Below are 23,162 nucleotides of genomic sequence, written 5' to 3' on the forward strand. Positions count from 1 at the left end.
TGGACAGACATGTCGGAGTGGGGGTGGTCTGTGGAATTGAAGTGTGTGGCCACAGGGAGATCCCACCACTGCTGGAGTTCGGCGAAACGGTCTCCCAGTCTGCAGCGGGTCTCCCCAAATGGCACATCGGGCCATTTATCTGATGCTATGTGCGTTGACTTAAACTGAGGAAAAACTTTTTCACCCAGAGAGTTGTGGATCTATGGAATGCTCTGCCTCAGAAGGCAGCGGAGGCCAATTCTCTGGATGCTTTCAAGAAAGAATTAGATAGAGCTCTTATAGATAGCGGAGTCAAGGGATATGGGGAGAAGGCAGGAACGGGGTACTGACTGTGTATGATCAGTCACAATCACAGTGAATGGCGGTGCTGGCTCGAAGGGCTGAATGGCCTACTCCTGCACCTATTGTCTATTGACTTTGACCCCACCCACCTTGCTCCAGGTCACTCAGCTCAATATTCACCCACTGAAACTCACTGAAATTCAGCCACGTTGGGGAGGGAACCAGTCACACCCGTTCCCTCCCCACTCCCGATCACACCGAAAGAGAGCCAGGCTCTGATTGAGGGCAACTTCCTGCCCCTCCCTTGTCCGGACTCCCCGCTCTCTCCACCCTATTCCCACCAGAGGAAATGGCTGCACAGAAGACAGAGACTCTCCGATCTCTGGAAAGGAAGGAAGGCGGATGGAAGCCACGTCTGGGATCAGGGACAGCGGCAACCTCGCGTCACAGGAGCAGCCAGCCTGTCTGCAGCACGGGGTGGGGGGGGCTGGAGCGTGTACCTCTTCCACTGTACTGAACCAAAAGGCGCCAGCTCGAGAAGCCTGCAGACAGGAAACCAAGAGAGGAGTGGAGGGAAGAGGCCAAGCACAGAGGACCACAGAGACCAGGACGGGTCACTGGATGGTTAAAAAAGTCAGGCGGGATTGGCAAGCCGAGGCAAATGCTGCCAGAAGCGATTGAGGCAAGTACATTTGAATCAGAGCAGAAGGGCTTGGCTTGGCACACAGAGGGGTGGATATGGGCTGAGCGCAGGAAACGGGGACGAGCTGCGTGTAATAACGCTGACTCTGGGCCAAGGGGCCTCTATCCATTCGGTATTGATCTATGACTTTCAGCAGGAAGGCTCTTGAACGGACTGCTGGATTGAAACATCGCGGAGCAAAGGGCCCGGACTGAGACGCATCTTGCTGGAACTTCGTCCACCCCAGCTGAGAGCCCTGCACAGTTCCGGTCACTGTGCCACAGGGGGCAGACGGGCATTAGGAAAAGGATTTGGTTTCCGAAACTGAGATAGAGTGAGGAGCTTCTGTTTTCCCTGCCGACCAGACAGAAATAGATTGAGTAAAAAGGAAAGGAGGAAACGGAAAGTCACAGAGAAAGTGCAGTACAGACAAACGCCCCAGTGTGAACACAAGACTTGAGCTGGACTTCATAACTGAGGAATGAATCGACAAGACGTTGCTCCCTGAAGTGCTATATTGTGGAATCTTTCAGTATACACCCCCCTCCTCCCCACCCCACACACATTTCATCCTTTGCTACGCTGACTGCAGGTCTGGCGGTCAGGGGCGAGACCCCAGGCTGTGAGGGGCGGTACACAAATGAAGGGGATTCTACCTGCCCTCACCTGTTCACACCGTCGGTTCCAGTTGCCCCTCAGGGATTCACGGTGACATCAGCGGGTCCCAGCGGCACCTGGGGTTGGGGGGGGTGGAAAAAAGAGTAGAGGGTTAGAGGAGTTTGTCCTCATCCCAGAAACAAGGTGGTAGATGCCGGTGGTCTCCCAGGTGGGGGCCGCCAAACCAAAGACCACCCTAGGAACTGCTCAATGTTCACCTCTCCGTGAACACCAGACCGGACCAAGTCCCCTCCATCTCCTACACCGACTCTGTAGACCCCTCATTCTCCCTACACCCCTTCCACCCCTCCAGTCCAAACAACTCTCTAACCCCCCCCCAGCCCTTACATTCCTGTCTCTGTAAACCCCCCCCCCGTTCCCCTACTGCCCCTCCATCTCTGTAACCCACCCTCCCCTCTCAGCCCCCTCCAGTCCTAACACCCCTCCCTGTCTCTGCACCCCCCCCCTCAGGCCCCTACACCCCTCTCCGTCTCTGTTAACCCCCTCTGTCCCCTACACCCCTCTCCGTCTCTGTAACCCCCTCCGTCCCCTACACTCCTCCCCGTAACCCCCTCCGTCCCCTACACCCCTCCCCGTCTCTGTAACCCCCTCAGTCCCCTACACCCCTCCCCGTCTCTGTAACCCCCTCCGTCCCCTACACCCCTCCCCGTCTCTGTAACCCCCTCTGTCCCCTACACCCTTCCCCGTCTCTGTAACCCTCTCCGTCCCCTACACCCCTCTCCGTCTCTGTAACCCCCTCCGTCCCCTACACTCCTCCCCGTAACCCCCTCCGTCCCCTACACCCCTCCCCGTCTCTGTAACCCCCTCCGTCCCCTACACCCCTCCCTGTCTCTGTAACCCCCTCAGTCCCCTACACCCCTCCCCGTCTCTGTAACCCCCTCCGTCCCCTACACTCCTCCCCGTCTCCGTAAAGGAATGTGAAATCAGCCAGGATTCTTGATTCTGATCCCTGGATACAACAGGGAAACCAGTCAGGAAACCTGTCCCCAATTCCTGGTCAGGAAATTTACAAAGCAGCCAGGATTCCCGATATCGTGTTGGCTAGTTGGAGGGATTTAGACGAATTACATCCCAGGACTGGTTCTAGCTCATCACCTACAGTCGAACATCGTAATAATGTGAGATTTTGTCCACAAACTCTAAATGTTACGGAACTCTCACTCCAGCCAGTGTTTACAGAACCCACTGTATGAAACACACCAAGGTAAAGTTACAGGTGACAGAGATCAGAGGGAGCTCTAACCTCGGTATGCCACAGGACAGCTTGAGAACCACTATCAGGTTTATTATCACTGACGTACATCATGAAACCTGTTGTTTTAAAACGGCAGTACAGTGCAATACATTAAAAATCACGAAACTACAATAAGAAATCTGTATTAAAATTAAATAAGTAGAGCAAAAGAGAGCAAAAATATTGATCTGCAACCAAATCTTCCTATCGTACAGTGCTTTCCTTGCCCCGGGAGTGCGCGAAGGGACAGAGCAGAGGGAGTGTGTGATGGGATGATGTGGAAGGAACTTAACTCTGCATCTGACCCCTGGAGTGAGTGATGGTACGCTGTGGTAGGAACATTAATTTTACCCTGCTTGCCTCTGCTCTGTGAGATCTCCCTGGACCTCCAACCCACAGCTCTGAAGAAGCGAGACGGAAGGAGGGAATTCTGTGCCCTGGGCATTACCGAGGCAGACGAAAGCGCAGCTTGCTGGGCTCAGCCCCACCGCTCACCTCCCACCCTCTGACTCACCCCCTCGGTCCAGAGCCCCACTCTCGGCTGCTGAGAGGCAAAGGCGAGCTCCCTGGCCAGATTGAAGATCCGAGGGTTTCCATACAGCGACAGCGGACAAACCCGGGGCACAGCATTGACCGAGGGTCCCAGCTTCCAGCTAAACCGCACTGGTGAATCCCGGGATCCAGCCAGGAAGTGATCCTTAAAGGAGCTCGGAAAACCAATGCAGTCATATCCTGCTTCCTCCCCTGACACAGGTGCCGATAAGGAACAGTGTTCAGTGGGAAATATTTTTAGCTTTCAGGAAAAGAAATTCGCTCACCAAGTGTGGCTGCAATCAAAACAGAATCAAACTTGGGAGATCTTTTTTTTAAAAAACCTAAATCTGGAAAGTCCATAAAAAGTTTCCGGCAAAGAAAGAAGTTCTTCAGCCACAGCCGTGTCTCCTCGGTCACTCTCTGCATCTCCCCCCACCACCCCCAGTACCCCTCGAAAAACATTTCAGTGTCACGGACGTGCACGATCTCTGCAGTGGGGTCAGCTTGAGGCTGGGGCGCACACATTCAAATAGCACGCTAAAGGAATTTCGCACCGATGTGTACCCATCTTTTATCGATACACCTGGGTTTGGTTTGGCAACTGCACTGACAGGGACCACGAGAAGTTGCAGAGAGTCGTGGACACAGCTTAGCACGTCAGAAACGGAGCCCGGGCAGGCCACAGCCTCAGGAACGGAGCCCGGGCAGGCCACAGCCTCAGGAACGGAGCCCGGGTAGGCCACAGCCTCAGGAATGGAGCACGGGCAGGCCACAGCCTCAGGAACGGAGCACGGGCAGGCCACAGCCTCAGGAACGAAGCACGGGCAGGCCACAGCCTCAGGAACGGAGCACGGGCAGGCCACAGCCTCAGGAACGGAGCACGGGCAGGCCACAGCCTCAGGAACGGAGCCCGGGCAGGCCACAGCCTCAGGAATGGAGCCCAGGGCGGTACGCTAGCGTAGTGGCTAGCGGCCCCGGTTCAATCCTCGCCACCGTCTGTTAGGAGTTTGTATGTTCACCCTGTGACCGCGTGAGTTTCCTCCGGGTGCTCTGGTTTCCTCCCACAGTCCAAAGACCAAGGTTAGAGGGTTAATTGGTCACACAGGTGTAACTGAGCGGTGGGGGCTCGTTGGGCTGGTTACCGGGCTCTAAATAAACAAACAATATGCCAGACGAGCTTTTCACTGCATCTCAGTACGTGTGACACTAATAAACCAATTACAATAAATGTTACAACTGAAGCAGCTCACCATCCCGAGTGAAAAGGTTCCCCTTAAATATTTCATGTTTCACCCATGACCTGCAGTGGGGTGGGGGGTGGGGGGGGTGGTTAGCCTCATTATCCTACGCTCCAGGGAACAAAGTCCTAACCTAGTCAACATATCCTATCCCTGAAGCTCAACCTCTCAAGTCCCGGGCAACATCCTTGTCAATTTTCTCTGCACTCTTTCAAGCTTAATACCCTTCCTGTAGGTAGGTGACCAAATTCAGGCCCACCAATATCTTTTCCACCTTCAACATACCATCTCAACTCCTGCACAAATTTTATCGATGCATGTATCACATTTTTTTACACTTTACTCTGCATGCTGTTTTCGTTCTATCTCAGCGCAGTGTTTGATCGGTGTGCAGGACAGGCTTTTCACTCAATCTCCATAAGTGTGGCAGTAATAAAACAAACCCCAGCCCCGGTCTGCTCAGCCGAGGGGGTGGGGGTTGGCAGCTGCTCTCCATTCCCCGGAAGGCCGCATGCTTTGTTTTTTCCCCCTGTACCGACCGGTGTTTCAGACCCTTCCTGCTATTGTGGGCCAGCACAGGATGCTGTGACGTCACCTCCCCTCCATTCAGCGCAGCTGCCCGGGACCCCCACCGCAGCAGTGAGGCACGCCGCACACGGCCTCCCCTCCCACGGGCAGCTCCCATCCTGTGCAGACCTTCCGGCCCAGCTGGGAAGAGAGGCTACACTCTTCCCTGGAAGCCAGTTTCCTTCAGGGACAAGGGGTGAGCAGCAATCATTACGTCATGGACAGATCACAAACAGTGTCACCTGCAGAAACACTCTGCTCCTGACAACTGCGGAAATTCAAGGGCACAACAAGAAAAAGTTTTTGTGTGACTTCTCAGCACTTTCCAGGATTTTACTGCCCAGCCCTTGCTGCCCCTGATCTGGAGCTTGCCAGCAATATCCCAGGTAATAAACTACTACAGTCTCAGAACAGGGCACTACTGCATGACCACGAGCTTGTGAAAGGCATTAGAATCAGGTTTAATAGGGGAACACACACCAGTCCTCATTAGACCTGAGGCAGAGAGAGGGAACAATCTCAAGCTCCTGGGTGCCAATTCTCTAAAGGCCTAACCTGGACCCAGCACTTCGATGCAACTACAAAGAAGGAACAATAGCGTCTATATTTCAGTAGGAGTTGGAGGAGATTAGTTTGTCACCTAAACGCTGGCAAATTTCTACAGATGTACCGTGGAGAGCACTCTAACTGGCTGCACCACCGTCTGGTATGGGGCAGGGGTGAGGACACAGCACAGGATCGAAATAAGCTGCAGAGAGTTGTAAACTCAGTCAGCCCCATCATGGGTGCTAGCCTCCATAGTATCCAGGACATCTTCAAGGAGCGATGCCTCCGAAAGGTGCATCCATCATTAAGGACTCCACCGCCAAGGGCACACCCTCTTCTCATTGCTACCATCAGGGAGGAGGTACAGAAGCCTGAAGGAACACACTCAGTGTTCTTCCCCTCTGCCATCTGATTTCTGACTGGACAATGAACCCTTGAATACTGCCTCACTAATTTTATTTCCTTTCTCGTTGCAGGGAAGGGAGGTGCAGAGGGTAGAGACCTGGGTTTAACGCCCGTCTCCGGGCGCTGTTCGTGTGGAGCCTGCACGCTCATCATTGCCCCCCTGGGTGCACCAGTTTCCACCTGCATCTGAAAGACAGTGGGATCGCTGCGTTAACTGTGCCTCGTGAGTAGGGAAGGTGTGGGAATGGAGTGGGTTACAGTAGCTGATTGCCATCATAAAAGTACTCTCATGGCACATTAGCTTGTACTGGCCTAACCAGTATTTCACATTTCCCAAGTAATACAACAGATCCTCCGGCAAAGACACTCTCACTCCGTTCCCAAGTGTCGGGGAAGGGACGACTACAGATCCTCTGCTGGGGCACAGTGTCACATGAAGGGTCGCAGGCCCGAAACATTCACCCCATTTCTTTCCCCACCTATGCTCTGATTTCCTGAGTGTTTCTCACTCCATCTGTTCTAGATAATTGACCTCAGTTTAAAAGCCCCCAATGAGGGAGCCGAGCCTGAAACATCGACTCTTCATTCCCCTCCACAGATGCTGCCTGACCAGCTGAGTTCCTCCAGTAACTTGTGCGCGCTACTCTGGAATATTAAAAAGCCTAGACAGAGGGCACATCCTCAGAATAGAGGGGCATCGCTCTAGAACAGTGATGTTCTTTAGACAGGGAGGGGTGAATCTGCCGAAATCATTGCCGAGGCTATATTTAAAGCGAAAGTTGATAGTAAAAGGTTATGGGGAGACACGGTCCGTGGATATGCTGAGAACCCTCAAGCCACCTTGCTTCCAGCTGAAACGTTACATTCCCACGACTTACTAACAATATCACACGCATGTATTCAGAATCTGGGACGAGACCAGAGCACATGGAGGCAGCACAGGAGAAGGTACAAACTTCTCACAGACAGCAGTGGGAATCGGTCCGAGTATTACACCAAGCATGACACTATTGACCCTCTGATGGACAAATGCAGCGGAATTAGTGGCTGTACTTCATCAGGAGTTAGAGGAGAATGGGTCTGTCACCAAAGACAGTGGCAAAGTTCTCCAGTGTACAGTGCAGAGCATTCTAACTGTACGTCACCAGCCACTACGGAGGGGCCCACACACAGGATTGGAAAAGGCTGCAGAGTTGTAAAGTCAGCCAGCTCCATTGTGAGCGCTATCCTCCACTTCAAAAGAAGGCGACATCCATCACGGACTCCCCTCAGCATCCAGGACAAGCCACCTTCTCATTGCTACACGCTGGAGGTCGGGCAGCATCCATGGAAACTCATTGCTCCCATCAGGGAGGAGATACAGGAGCCTGAAGACGCACACTCAGTGGTTCTTCCCCTCCACCCATCACATTTCTCAACACCACCTCACTATTATTTTGTTTGGTATTTCTGACTGTAATTTATAGTAGCATTTTTATATACTGTACTGCTCCTGAAAAACAATAAACATCTGTGTTTCAGTGACAATAAACCTGATTCTGCCAAAATGGATTTAGGAGAGAGGATTGGTATAAAAGTGGGTGGTGGGGTGGAGATTCGTCTCTACCAAAGGAGTTGTGAGGTGCTCCTTCCCTCCGCTAGCCTGATGGTCACCGTTGGGCAAGGTGTAGCACCTGCTTAGATACCCCCTCCCCCCGATCAGGGTCACATAAATCCAAGGGGGCAGGTGGCGGACGGTCGCACGAGCAGCCAGTACAGATCACAAGTCCTGGTTACGTGAGCACTGACGCCAGGCAGACAATCTCTGAAGAGTGCTGTCAATGGCTGGGGTCACCTGTCTGGTAAAGACCCTGCCCAGAAGGCAACGACAGACCACTTCTGTGGAAAAACTTGCCGAGAACAATCGTGGCCATGGCAAGATCGCGATCCCTTACATTATATGATGCTGTTAAGATGGGTTCAGGAGAGGACTGGTATAAAAGTGGGTGGTTAATGGTCACTGCAATGGCCTGTTTACACATTTCACAACGTAGGCCGGTGATATTAAACCTGACTGTTTCTTTTTAAATTGAGATACAGTTCGGAATAGGCCCTCCCGGCTCTTTGAGCCACACCGCCCAGTGATCACCCGATTTAATCCGAGCCTAATCCCGGGACAATTTACAATGACCAATTAACCTACCAACCGGTATGTCTTCGGACTGTGGGAGGAAACCGGAGCACCCAGAAGAAACTCACACGGTCACAGGGAGAAGGTACAAACTCCTGACAGACAGCTGCAGGAATTGTAAAGCGTTGTGTTAACCATGCCACCCCCATTTATATGGTGTGTCAAACTCTGGGTTTGTAACACTTCAACCAGGTGATACCATGACAGCAGGATTGACAGCAGCAGAAACCCCAAAATAAAACAGAGAGGCTGATGACTCAGCCCTTCGAGTTTCCACCCAATCCTTTGTTAAGAGACTGAGTCACCAGGGCTGGATGAACAGGCCAGAAGAAATAAACAGGATACAGAAAAACTCACTGAGCTTAGGCCAGGAGAACTCCAGAGGGTACGAGCGAAGTTTCAGCAGTTCTCTGGGAGATTAACTCAGATCCAGGCTGATGAATTTCAGCACTCCCTGCCCCCCACCCCCACCATCAGCCATCATGACAACTGCTGTTGGCAGAATCTGAGGTGGTGACGAGGAGTGGAATAGTGGTGTCATAACAACAACAATTGCCCTTAATGTCAGCAAGACCAAGGACTTCAGGAAGAGGAAGCCGAAGGAATACACACCAGCCCTCTTCCAGAGATCAGCAGCAGAAAGGATGAGCTGTTTCCGGGTGTCAACATCCCTGAAGATCAATCCTAGGCCCAACACATCGATACAGCCACAAAGACTATACTTCATTATGAGCTTCCTGAGACAGGCTACGTCACTCTAGCAAATTTCTACAGAGGTACCCTGGAGAGTGTACCAACTGGTTTCAACACCGCACAGGATCAAAAAAGCTGCAGAGGGCTGTAAGCTAAGCCAGCTCCATCATGGGCACTAGCCTCCCCACCATTTTCAAAAGGAGATGCCTCAATCTGTCACTAAGGATCTATACCACCCAGGACATGCCCTCTTCTCATTATCACCAGCAGAAGAGGTATTGGAGCTTGAGGTTTTAAGAACAGCTTTTTCCACTCCGCCTTCAGATTTCTGGATGGAAAATGAACCTATGAACTCACAAATTGTTCTCTCCTTTTGTACTTAGCTGTATGTCATCAAGGAAGTGGGTGTAAATACATCTCTACCAAAGGAAGTGTGAGGTGCTCCCTCCCTCTGCCAGCCTGCAGGTCACCCTTGGGCGAGGTGTAGCACTTGCTTAGACCCCCGATCGGGGTCAGGTGAAGCCACGGGGGCAGGTGGTGGACGGTTGTACGAGCAGCCGGTACAGATCACAAGCCCCGGTTATGCGACCACTGACGACAGGCAGACAATCTCTGAAGAGTGTTGATAATGGCCGGGGTCACCCATCTTGTAAAGACTCTGCCCAGAAGGTGGCAATGGTAAACCACTTCTGTGGAAAAATTTGCCAAGAACAATTGCGAAAGACGAAGATCACCTACATCATACGACATGACACGCAACAATCCAGTTATATGGCACAAGTATCCAAGATCTAAGTGGATGAATCAGCACTGAACAGTTGAATTTCTACACCCGAGACTGGGAGGTCATTCAACCCCACATGCCAGCATGCTAGTGTAACAGAATCACAGCTCCAGCCATCCGGGTTCAATTCCCACTGTTGTCAGTTCTCCCCGTCACCAAGTGCTCTGGTTTCCTACCCCAGGGCAAGGGCTAACAAGTTGTGAGCAGGGTTATGTTTGTGCACAAGTGTCTTTGGGGAGGTAGCTTGCAATTGCAAGAGGCACAGTGGGGGACTTCGAAGAACGGTGGATCCCCCCACCCCACGAGAATTGAGTGTGTTGGAGATGATAGTAACAGTATTTTAATTTGAAATTGGTAAATTTTGTAATCCCTTCTCACCAGTGATAGAATACACTTCTGTGCGTGTGTAAAAGAAATAACAAGAACGACAAAGGATGCAAAACCACCCGGGGACAGAGCGAAGGATGTCACGTAATCTTTTCATCTCTTGGTCTGTCTTTAAGTAAGAAAGGTAAAAGAACTGTGTGTGTCACAGTTGTCGAGCTTCCTGCTGAGGGGAGAGAGCTGCAGTGTGCAGACCCCACCAGCAGAGGGCACAGGCCACCCTCAGCAACAACACCCTCCAGCCAGTGCGTCCAGTCTGACCCCCTCCCCACCACAGCACAACAGCACCCTCCGGCCAGTGCGTCCAGTCTGACCCCCTCCCCATCACAGCACAACAGCACCCTCCCGCCAGTGCTTCCAGTCTGACCCCCTCCCCACCACAGTACAACAGCACCCTCCGGCCAGTGCTTCCAGTCTGACCCCCTCCCCACCACAGTACAACAGCACCCTCCAGCCAGTGCGTCCAGTCTGACCCCCTCCCCACCACAGCACAACAGCACCCTCCGGCCAGTGCGTCCAGTCTGACCCCTCCCCACCACAGCACAACAGCACCCTCCGGCCAGAGCTTCCAGTCTGACCCCCTCCCCACCACAGCACAACAGCACCCTCCGGCCAGTGCGTCCAGTCTGACCCCTCCCCACCACAGCACAACAGCACCCTCCGGCCAGAGCTTCCAGTCTGACCCCCTCCCCACCACAGCACAACAGCACCCTCCGGCCAGTGCTTCCAGTCTGACCCCCTCCCCACCACAGCACAACAGCACCCTCCCGCCAGTGCTTCCAGTCTGACCCCCTCCCCACCACAGCACAACAGCACCCTCCAGCCAGTGCTTCCAGTCTGACCCCCTCCCCACCACAGCACAACAGCACCCTCCCGCCAGTGCTTCCAGTCTGACCCCCTCCCCACCACAGCACAACAGCACCCTCCGGCCAGTGCTTCCAGTCTGACCCCCTCCCCACCACAGCACAACAGCACCCTCCGGCCAGTGCTTCCAGTCTGACCCCCTCCCCACCACAGTACAACAGCACCCTCCGGCCAGTGCGTCCAGTCTGACCCCTCCCCACCACAGCACAACAGCACCCTCCGGCCAGTGCGTCCAGTCTGACCCCCTCCCCACCACAGTACAATAGGAGCCTCACGCCTGCTCTCTCCCACTCAGAACATCGCTGATCCACGCAGCCCTCCATTCCTCAGCCTCCCCACTGCGGGGCGGAGAATTCCAGAGGCACACCACCCTCTGTGAGGTGGTCAGGCCCTTCGGCCCAACTCGCCCAGGCTAGTCCCCTTTTCCCTGCATTGGGCCCCCATCCAAGTCTTTCCCATGCATGAACTTGTCCAAATGCCTCTCAGATGTTATTACTGTGCCTGCCTGGCCAATGCCCACAACCCTCGTGTCCCTTTTAAATCTTTCCCACCTCACCCTGAATATTGCACACTCGGGTTTTTAGCTCCCCTGGAAATAAAGTACCCCCACTAGCAATAGCACAAGTCACAGGAGCAGATAAGGACCTTTCACCATTCGATCATGGCCGTTTCATTTCCCTTCAATCCCACTCTACAATCCTAATGTAGGTCTCCACCAAAGGAGGTGGAGGGCACTCCTTCCTTATGGTAGCCTGCAGGTCACCCTTGTGCAAGATTTAGCACCTGCTTAAACCCCCCTCACCCCCGATCAGGGTCTATAAATACACAACTGAGAGTATCCCAACAGGTTGCATCGCAGCTTGGAATGGAAACGTCTGCAGAACGTGGTGTGTGCGGCCCGGTCCGTCACAGGCAAAGCCCTCCGCACCACTGAGCGCATTCACCAGGAGCGCTGCCGCAGGAAAGCAGCACCCGTCATCACGGACCCCACCACTGTGCTCTCTCCTCACTACCACCACTGGGCAAGAGGTACAGCACCCACACCACCAGGATCAGAAGCAGCCATCACAGCTTCTGAACCGCTGTGAATAACTTCACTCACCTCGCTGATGGTGGTTTTTTTTACATTGCTAAAGGTCAGCTTTATTGTCACGTGTACATCAGAACTGTGAAGTGCATTGCTGGTGTCAAATCAAATGACAGGTGCCACCATGCTTCCAGGGGCCAGGGCACACCAGGCCCACCTGGAACACGGAAGGAAGCCACAACCTACAGACTCTCTTTCAAAGACTCCTCACTACTCACACTCTCAATGCAGAGAAAGCTGCGGGAGGTTGCAGACTCAGCACACTCCATCGTGGGCACTGGGCATCGTCCAGCATTGAGCACCATCACCCAGGGCATGTCCTCTTCTCAACACTACCATCAGATCAGAGGTACAGGAGCCTGAACACACCCCCACCCCCCCCCCCAAAGCTTTACAATCAGCTCCTACCCCTCTGACATCCCGTTCCTGAATGGACAATGAAGCAACCCAGAAACACTACATCACTCATTTTGCACACTTATTTATATTTTAATACATTTCATTTTGTAATTCATTATTTGTGTGTTGCGCTGTAATGTTACTGTAAAACAACAAGTTTCATGACAAGTCAGTGATACCAAACTTGATTCTGATTCTGATTATTTTTTGCACGTCGATTGTCTTTGCTCACACACAAATTTGAGTAAATTCTGTGATATTTCTATATTGAATCTCAAGGCAGCAATGGTAACATGCATGTACTTGGAGTGTAGATTTGACTTTGATCTTTGCATTTCCATGGCACCTGCCAGAACCTCAAGCTGCCTTGACACAAAACCAACACGGAGACGGGTGGGAACTGCTGACAGCAGTGATAAAATGATCTCACACACAGTGCTGGAGGAACAGCAGGTCAGGCAGCATCTACAGAGAAGATGAATTGATAACACTGGGCAAGGAAAGGAATATCAGCCCCAGGGCACCAGACTAATTTTCCTGCCTGTTGAAATACCAGTTTAACTTAACAGTCCTGTTTTGACATCACCCAGTTAGCATTCTGGGACTCTTTTTTTTTTAAAAAGTCAAATCCTTTCAGAATTGGAAGGGGCGGGGGAAAATCTAGCAGGAAATCAAAAAAATTCTCTGAGCCTTTACAGCTGTGATAAAAAGAGGTAGTGAAATCAAATTTATCACATTGGAGAAAAGGGAAATGGAAGAGATTGTGAACAGATATAGTGAATCTGTTTCAGCAGAAGTTATGACTGTTCTACAAACAATGAGAATTACAGTCTCCAATAGTGGGAGATTCTAGGACCAGAGGGCACAGTCTCAGTATTCAAGGACGTCCCTTTGGTATGGAGAGGAGGAGGAATTTCTTTAGCCAGTGGGTGGTGAAGCTGCGGATGTCTGTGGAGGACAAGTCGTTTAAAGCAGGCATAAATAAGGTTCTCGATTAGTAAGGGCATCAACAGGTTTTGGGGACAATGAATCAGTCATGATGGAATGGTGGAGAAACTCAAGGGGCTGATTGGCCTCACTTTTCACCGATGTCTTATGGCCTATAGAGGACGTGTGGAAATCCCACATTCCCTGCTACGGATCAGGACAGGGACTTTGTTCCAGAGGGAGCGATGTACAGTTTACAGAGTCGCTGCCCACAGCTTCTGAGATCCCGGTTCGATCCCCACTTGCGGCACTGTCGGGGGACAATCCACACCCCAAGAGGCTTCAGTGCACTCCCAAGTTCCAAAGACATTCGAATTAGAAGGGTAACCGACTGCTGTTAGTTGCCTCTGGTGTAGGCGGAGAGGGGCAGACCCTGGGGGACAGTTGCTGGAAATGCAGAGAGGGGAGCCAATAGCCAGTGTCAGTAGGCCCCACTGCTTTTCCTTTTCTCACTCCGAGACTAGAGTTGACAAGTCAAACCAGAGCCATGATGAAGGTTCTCAGCCCGAAACGTCAACTGTTCACTCCCCTCCGCAGGTGCTGAGTTCCTCCAGCGTTGTGAGTGTGCTGCTCCAGGCCAGGATTAGAGTATTGCGTGTGGCTAGGGTCACCTGCCTACAGGATAGAGAAGATCAAAAGAGGGCAGAGAAGTTTTACAAGGATGTTGCCTGGACTTGAGGACTGAAGTGATAAGGAGATGTTGAATAAGTTAGTACTTTATTCCCTGGAGTGTAGGAGAATAAGAGGAGATTTGATAGAGGTATTATGAGGGGGATAGATAGGGTAAATGCAAGCAGGCTTTTCCATTGAGGTTTGGTAAGACTAGAATCAGAGGTCGGAAATGTTTAAGGGGAACACGATGGGGAACTTCATCACTGAGGGAGCAGTGTGAATTGGAACGAGATGCCAGCTGGGTTTGATTGTAACATTTAAGAGATTTTGGATAAGTACATGAATGGGTCTGTGAATCAACATTTCAGAAATAGAATCACCTCTGAGCAACGCACACAAAATTCTGGAGGAACTCAGCCAGTCAGGCAATCTCTACGGAGGGGAATAAAGAGATGGGGCTGTGGGCAGAGACCCTCCAACAGGTCTCATTATAACACCCCTGGTGGCAGTGGAGAGGGGACCCGAGTTGCCAGAGATAGTGGTTGAGGTAGGCACAGTTGAGAGCCATCCAGATTAGTAGGTAAACAGGAGCAGCAGGCTAAGATATGATGGCCGAAGACCGGGTCTGTGAGTCTGCCGGGGGGGGGGGGAAGTCGGTGGAGACGTGGCCTGGCCCGAGGTTGCAGGACCATCCGTGTGTGTGCGGAATGGATGGGAGGGAGGAGAGGGGCTTGCTCTGTTCCTGCTGACCGCGGTGGCACTCGCGGGCTGTCCCCTTGGGGTGTGCTGGTTGTTGATGCAAACGGTGCGTTTGACTGGCTCTGTGGGTTAGCATGGGCTCAACGGGCCGAAGGCACACTATGGCGGAAGCTGTCAGGCTGGTGTCGGGAAGTGTTTCCCCGCTGGCTGCGAGAGCCTTGGATGTGTGCTGGAGATGGATCAAGCCACCGGGTGGGAAACGGGCACAGACCTCACACCGGCGATCCTGGAGCCAGCCGCGATACCGACGCCATGGACCGGCTGCAAAATGAGGGCTGGCAACCCCATCCCGTAAAACAAGCAGAGCCTCATTCCCGGGACAGGAACAAACTCCAGACATGGCCAAAGACTCTGGCAGGCTACTGAAGCATAGATGGGCCCGACTGGGGGAGGGGGGAGAGGGAGGGAGTTCCTCAGTACCCTGACTTCCTCAGCTTCTTACCCCAAGGCACAGTACCCCGAGACTGTACAGATCATGCCCCTCCCCCAGCTGTGCATGGCAATGAACACACACAGAGAATGGTTCATTAAAGAATTTGCGACCACAAAGTAGGTCACATTTCAAAGTTACAGAGTATCTGCTTCAGAGATATTCTGACAGCAACCAATTGTAACATTATTCCCCAGCGCCTGCAATCATCACTGTCCCTCGTGCTTTCCAGTAACACTGCCCCGGCTGAGCTGAAATGACTCAGACAGATGCTTCACTCTCTCTGCCTCTGAGCTACGTCACACCCTTCAAGACAGGACGTTTCTGGTAAACACAGGATTGTTTCCTAAAACTTGGTCGGAGTCACTAGTCAGAGTAGGAGGGAAAACAGCTCCAATGCCAGCCGCCGGCCCGAGGTTGTGAGCACAACGAGGTAATCCAGGTCAATGCAATACCGTGCAGACCCCCACGTCTCCAGATATCGCCGCAGGAGATCTCCAGAAAGGCAGTGCCTCAAGGCGGCGGCTCTGTCATCAGCAGCAGAATGGGACCATTCAGCCCATCCAGTCCGCTCTGACATTCCATCAAGGCTGATCTGTGACCCGCTCCCCATAACCTTCCACGACCAGACTAATCAAGAATGGATCAGCCTGCACTCCAAACACACTAAATGGCTTTTCCTCCACAGCCACCTGTGGCAATCAATTCCACAGATTGCCCTCGACTGCCTTCGGGGAGGAGGTACAGATTCCTCGCCTGCCCATCAGATTTCCCAACACTACCTCATTACTCCTTCCCTGCTTCACATTTATTCTTGTGACCTAGTGATTTCTTTTTTAATCTCTTGCCGCCACAAGACAATTAGACATGTATTTACATAGCAATACAGAGCGGAGTAGGCCCCTCCAGCCCCGGTTAACCCCAACCCGATAACGTCACAATTCACAACGACCAGTAAACGAGTTTGGACTGTGGGAAGGCAACCGGAGCACCCTTGCATTCCACACGGAGAGATTCCTTACAGAACGGCGTCAGAATTGAACTCCGAACTCCGGAATGACCCAAGCTGCAAGGCAGTCACGCTAACTGTGGAGCCCTGTGCCAATGATAATGAACTTGAGTCTGACTTTGCAAGGCACTGCCCCCCACCCCCGGAATTCTAGGCCCCAGGGCTTTGAACAGCAAGATGGAAAGTTTGACAGGACAGTGGCAAATGGAATTTAATCCTGACAACTGTGCGGTGAAGCATTTTGGGAACGCAGACAAGGAGACACAACACATATTCCTTTTCCTCCAGGGAGTGGGCACCAAATACATAAAGGGCGTAGATTTAAGAGCCAAGGCAGGATTTAAAAGGGATGTCAGGGGCTGCTTCTTCCCCAAAGGGTGGTATGTGTTTGGAGTGAGCTGCCAGAGATGGTGGTTGAGGTGGGTACATTTACAGTGTTTAAAAACCACCTACATCAGTACACAGAGAGGGGGCTGGAGGGCCAAATGCAGGCAGATGGGACAACACTCAGTAGGGCTGAAGGGCCCGTTACTGTATGACTCTATCTGCCCCTGCCTCACACCACACGGACGGGCAATCTGAAACAGCAGCGTTGCTGGCTCTGAAAGCATCACTCCCTCCCACCAGGCAGACCACAGAAAGGAGGCTTGATCGAGCTTGTGAGGGGTATCAGCAGGGTGAATACAGGCAGGCTTTTCCCACTGAGGTTGGGTGGGAGTACAACTAGAGGTCATGGGTGAAAGGCGAAAAGTTTAAGGGGAACATGAGGGGGAGCTTCTTCACTCGGAGAGTGGAACGAACCACCAGCACAAGTGGTGCATATGAGCTTGATTTCACTGTTTAAGTGTGGACAGGCGCATGGGATGGTAGGGATATGGTCCCGGTCTGCGTTTAAATGGCAGTTTAAATGGTTCAGCACAGAAGAGATGGGCCAAGGGGCCTGTTTCTGTGCTGTACTTCTCTACGACTTGAACACACAGGGTGCAAGACCTTCAGTAAATTACTCCCTTAGCAACAGCTGCCACTTCCTGGCGGGCTGAGGAAGGGGCGGCTCAGGGACAGACCCTCTCTGGGGTGGGGTTGGGGGAGACGATGGGCCTCGGGAACAGGGGAGAGAGAATTCCTAATTCCGCCTGTTGCCCCTGCCAAGAACAGGAACAATGACTGCTGACCACTCTCAGGGCTCCGGAAAGAACACTTGGTTGAAATTAGCAGCAAGGAACCAAAACTGTGAAACTTTCCCCTGTGTTGGAGAAACTAGTTTTGGTTTAAATCGAGAGAGAAAAAAAAACAACAAAAAAAGTTTTGAACGTTCTGAGTCATTCCAGAAGCGCTGGCTTTCATTTGTATCTGGGCAGTACTCTCAACAGGTTAGTCCTGTGACAGGTCAGGCTGGGGGTATAAAACACCGGGGCACAACTCTACCACAATACACTGACAGTACAGACTTCAGCAATGCCCCAGAACGGCCCCATGTGAGCCAGCATATCTCAGCACAAAGACACAGTTCCCCCCCCCCACCCCACAGATTACAGACACTTCATTAATCTATTATAATCTGCTGGATTCATACAGAACGGCGTCAAAATTGAACAAGATAGCCCCAAGACCCAGTACACACTTCCAACGGGTCAGAGCCCCCTCATTCACCCTGACACAACAGCAGACCCAGTACACACTCCCATCGGGCTGACACAACAGCAGACCCAGTACACACTCCCAACGGGCTGACACAACAGCAGACCCAGTACACACTCCCAACGGGCTGACACAACAGCAGACCCAGTACACACTCCCAACGGGCTGACACAACAGCAGACCCAGTACACACTCCCAACGGGCTGACACAACAGCAGACCCAGTACACACTCCCAACGGGCTGACACAACAGCAGACCCAGTACACACTCCCAACGGGCTGACACAACAGCAGACCCAGTACACACTCCCAACGGGCTGACACAACAGCAGACCCAGTACACACTCCCAACGGGCTGACACAACAGCAGACCCAGTACACACTCCCATGGGGCTAGAGCTCCCTCACTCACCCCCTATAGACCTATCAAAACAGAACATTATCTCCCCACCATCAATCCCAACCGTTCCCCCAGGTTTTACAGGACTGATGATATCCCAGGGACTCCCAAACACCCGGACCCTCACCAACTCCCTCCGGAGCCACAGCCGCCCAACCAGGGCAGCTAGAGACCCGGAAAGCACGTTGCGGGACGGCCGGGACGAGAATAATCCCGGCTCGGTGTAAGGTCGAGGGGATTCAGTCTACCCCGGTCTGTCTCCCCATACTCTCCCCGGCTCCGATCCCCGGGCCGGCATTCCATAGGAACATCTCCCCATCCACTCCTGGCCTTCGTCGGCCCGCACCCTGGGTCTGTCCTGGGGACCCCGGGCTGCACCCGACGATCCAGGACTCCGTCCTGCCTCTTGCTGGGCCTGTCCTCCCCGGCCCGTCCCCATCGCGGCCGCGATCCCCTCTCCCCGGGGCCGCTGACCCCCGCCTCGTCCCGATCCCCGTTAACCCCTCTCCCGGCCCGGCCGCTCTCCCCGCTCCCTCCCTGCCTGCCCCGGCCGCCGCCCCCCGAGCCGTCACCTGCGCCTTTCCAAGAAGCTGCGCGCGGCGACACTTCGTAGAAAATCTTTTCTCGGAAGCCGCTCGCGGAGTTTCTGAGAATGGAAGGCCGACTCTACCACCCGCTGGAGCACAGTGGGGGAGGAAGCCCACGCTTCCCCATCGCCGATCCTCAACTTTCCCCACCGCAGCCGCATACTATAAATTATACCCCTTGATATAATTTTGATAAACCCCTTCATAGTCTTCCTGCCTGCTGTTCTCCCCTCTGTCTGCCCTTTGGTTTAATTTTTCTCTCCCTTGGTTCCCCCTGCTCTCTCTGCCAGTTTGGTAGACTCCAGTCACGTGCACTGTCCCGGCGACGTCAACAATCCGCCGATTCTCAGAATTTCTTCGAGGTCGATTTTGTGGTTCAGGCACAAGAGTAGAGGGCGGGGCGTGGCAAGGGGGCGGCTCCGAATCCGGATTGGTACACACAACTTTTGGGATCTTGAGTTGACTTTCCCAGGAAGGAGCTGGCGGCGCGCCGGGCGGCTCTCACTACAGAGCCCAAAAAGGCTGCTGGAAACCGCGCATATATTTGCAGGGCGAATGACACTCAAAAGCTGCGTGCGTGCACAGCCATTGCAAATTGTCCCAAACCGCTCTGCAATCAGGGAAATAACGTGCGAAGCAGCCAGTTTATCCACAGCAAGTTGTCACAGGCGACAGCCCAGGAAATGACTGCATTATCTGTGTTAGCTGATTGCCCTTGGCCGACTTAGGAACAGCTTCTTCCCCTCCGCCCTCAGATCTCTGAACAGTCCCGAAACAGGTTTATCATCACTGGCATCTGACGTGAACGTTGTTGTTTGGGGGGGGAGCACAGTGCCATACATCGGAAAAAAAACTTAAATCAATGCAAAAAGAGAGCAAGATTGTGAGATAGTGTTCAGAAATCTGAGGGGAATTAACTGTGTCTAAAATGCTGAGTGGGGGTGTCCAGGCCGCTGTACCTTCCCCCCCCCCCATGGCAATAATGTGAAGCGGACACGTCCTGGATAGTGAGAGTCTTTGGTGCCTCTTTGAGGCAGCCTCCTCAATGGTGGGGAGCCTGCGACCCTCCCGTGCAGTGTCCCAGCCAAGTCCAGACGGCGAGACAACCGGAGCGTTCCCCGCCGTACACCTGCACGTCCCAGGCGACCTGCCAAACCTCCCCCCACAGAAACCCGTCCAGTCGGTCGGCCAAGAAAATTGACAGCCAAGGCCTTTGGGCCGCACAACCGCCGGCACTGACCCCCGAGGTTTGATTCTCGCCGCGGTCCTTAAGGAGATTGTTTATTGAGATAGAGCCCGTGCTACAGCACCCAGCACTCCCCCGATTTAACCCGGGCCTAATGACGGGACCGACCATTCACAGTGACCAGCTACCTACCAACCGGTGGGAGGAAACCCACGCAGTCACGGGGAGACCCTGCAAACTCCTCACAGGCAGAGGTGGGAGTTGCATTTGGCACTGTGAAGTGTTGCGCTACCCTGCCCCTGCGGGCCCTCCGATTACCTCCCACGTCCCAGAGGTGCCTGGGTCAGGGTTGGTGCTGCCCCCTCGCCTCCACACATGCATCCTCAAGCTGTGCTGGTCATTGACACAAAATACATTGTGACAAATAAAGCTGATCTGTCATCTACCTGCGCTCCCTGTCCCCTGTAGCTGTCACGTTTTAGTCTGCACACTGCTGCTGTTGTGTGTTCTACCTCCATTCTTGTAAAGCTGATCTAATCCAGTCCCTACATGTCGGGAGGGGGTGGCCAGTGTAAAGAAGTGAGGAGAAGGGGGTTGGGTAAAGACTGGCAGACGGTGGGTGTTTCCAGGAGAGGAGGGGTGACATGTATGAAGGAAGAGTGGGGTTAGCGACAGAGGCTGCGAAGCTGACACTTCCCTTCAACACCGTTGGTATCTCTCACAATCTCCTTACGAGCTTCACGTCTGCAAGTTCCACAATGTGTGATGAACTGAGACTGTGGACCTGCTCCGGGCTTCATGTCTGAGGGCTCCGTGATGTTTTACTCTGCTGTGTGATGAACTGAGACTGTGGACCTGCTCCATCTGCTCCGGGCTTCATGTCTGAGGGCTCCGTGATGTTTTACTCTGCTGTGTGATGAACTGAGACTGTGGACCTGCTCCATCTGCTCTGGGTTTTGTGTCTGAGGGCTCCGTGATGTTTTACTCTGCTGTGTGATGAACTGAGACTGTGGACCTGCTCCATCTGCTCTGGGTTTTGTGTCTGAGGGCTCTGTGATGTTTTACTCTGCTGTGTGATGAACTGAGACTGTGGGCCTGCTCCATCTGCTCCGGGCTTCATGTCTGAGGGCTCCGTGATGTTTTACTCTGCTGTGTGATGAACTGAGACTGTGGTCCTGCTCCATCTGCTCCGGGCTTCATGTCTGAGGACTCCTTGATGTTTTACTCTGCTGTGTGATAAACTGAGACTGTGGGCCTGCTCCATCTGCTCCGGGTTTTGTGTCTGAGGGCTCCGTGATGTTTTACTCTGCTGTGTGATGAACTGAGACTGTGGACCTGCTCCATCTGCTCTGGGTTTTGTGTCTGAGGACTCACTTTCATTCTGATTGCTGTTACTGTTTGCACGATTCGTGTGTGTGTGTGTGTGTCTGTGAGTGTGAGGGAGATTGTGTGCCGTTCCTCTCCCTGTGCATCGGGTGCTTGCTGGGTTCTTTCGGGTTTCTCGTTTTGTGGCTGCCTGTAAGGAGATGAATCTCCAGGCTGTATGACTTACCTGCACCTTGATAATAAATGTACTTTGAACTTTTTGTTGGGGGGGGGGGGAATTGGAACATCTTTTTCCCGCCAAGGATGGTGAGTGCATTGAACAGGCTGCCAGAGGGGGTGGTTGAGTCACTGGTCAGACCCCATTTGGAGTCTGGGAGCAGATTTAGGCCCCTCATCTGCAGGAGGATGTGCTGTCATTGGAGAGGATCCAGGGGAGGTTCACGACAATGATCCTGTGAATGAAAATGAGGAGCCATTGACGGCTCTGGGCCTATGCTCAGTAGACTACAGAAGAATGAAGGAGGCAGTGTAGGCCTCCGTTGGTCTCGACAGACCATGGATTTGCACCTTGGAAAGTTCCCAGGGCGCAAGCCTGGGCAGGGTTTGTTATGGAAGACCGGCAGTTGCCCAAGCTGCAAGTCTCCCCTCTCCATGCCACCGATGTTGTCCAAGGGAGGGGCAGTAGAATGAGGAAGGAGAACCTGATTGAAACTACAAAGTTTCGAGTGCCTGTGCAGAGGGTGTTTCTGGTCAGATCAGAGGGCACAGTGCTTTAGGTCAGAGATGAGGAGCAATTTCTTTGGCTGGAGGGTGCTGAATCGGTGGAATTCATTGCCACAAGTGGCTGTGGAGGACAAGTCTTTGGGTATGTTTTATACTTACGTAGAGATACAGCAGGGAACCGGCCAATGAGCCACACCTCCCAGCAACACGCCTATTTAACAGCCTAAGCATACGACAATTGACAATGAGCAACTATCCGGTACGTCTTTGGACTGGGGGAGGAAACCGGAGGGAGGGCATACGGACTTCTTTCAGACGTTTCGCTCCAACAGCCCGAGCTGTGGCAGTGCTGCAGAGCTCAATAGGTTCTTGTTTAGTCAGGGCGCCAATGGCTATGGGGAGAATCGGGTTGAGAGGGAAAATAATTCACCCATAATCGAATGGAAGAGCAGACTCGATGGGCCAAATGGCCTGATTCTGCTCCTATGTCTTACAATAAACACCCCCCCCCCCAAGATTGTACCCTTCACTTGCACACTAGGGGGCAATTAAACCACCGATCCCACACCTTTCTGGGGTCACAAGGCAATGCCCCCCTCTGGAGGGTGGGGCTGAAACTGGGTGTCTGGAATTGTGAAACGGTGGCTGAATCCTCTGTGCCAGGGCAGGGCACTGCCCAGCTCATCTGCATCACCCCTCATCGTTCTTCGACAAGGAACGCAGCTCTGCAGGTGCTGTACGGTCGTAGCGAGACCTTGCAAGGAATTCCCAGAGCTGTGAAGTATTATTGTGTGGTGCGTACGGGCACCTGATCCACTTCTGCCATTTCCAGGGCTGATGACCCCCCCAACTCCCCCGTTCCGCCACCAGGTCACAGGTCGCAAGCTCAAGGCCTAGCGTTCAGGATCCCAGTCCCCGGCGAGTCCAGAGATTGAGGCCTGGCTCTTGGAGCTTCTTC

The 23,162-nt window shown here is 53.0% G+C and overlaps 1 protein-coding gene across 3 annotated transcripts in view; it reads right to left on the minus strand.

Moving 5' to 3' along the window:
- Positions 1-19,040, minus strand: part of LOC132397025 (B-cell lymphoma 6 protein-like) — a 38,128-nt gene extending 19,088 nt beyond the window's left edge. The window contains exons 1-2 of one of the 3 annotated variants that reach the window (XM_059975253.1): positions 18,955-19,040; positions 1,631-1,698 (exon numbers count right to left, since the gene is read on the minus strand). The gene's annotated coding sequence lies outside the window, so the exon portion shown is untranslated. Of the gene's footprint in view, positions 1-1,630; positions 1,699-3,390; positions 8,622-18,954 lie in introns of those variants that run through there. The other 2 variants (XM_059975255.1, XM_059975254.1) reach the window with 2 other exon arrangements.
- Positions 19,041-23,162: the final 4,122 nt, after the last annotated feature.

This window comes from Hypanus sabinus, chromosome 7, assembly GCF_030144855.1.
Source record: "Hypanus sabinus isolate sHypSab1 chromosome 7, sHypSab1.hap1, whole genome shotgun sequence".
Taxonomy (NCBI): domain Eukaryota; kingdom Metazoa; phylum Chordata; class Chondrichthyes; order Myliobatiformes; family Dasyatidae; genus Hypanus; species Hypanus sabinus.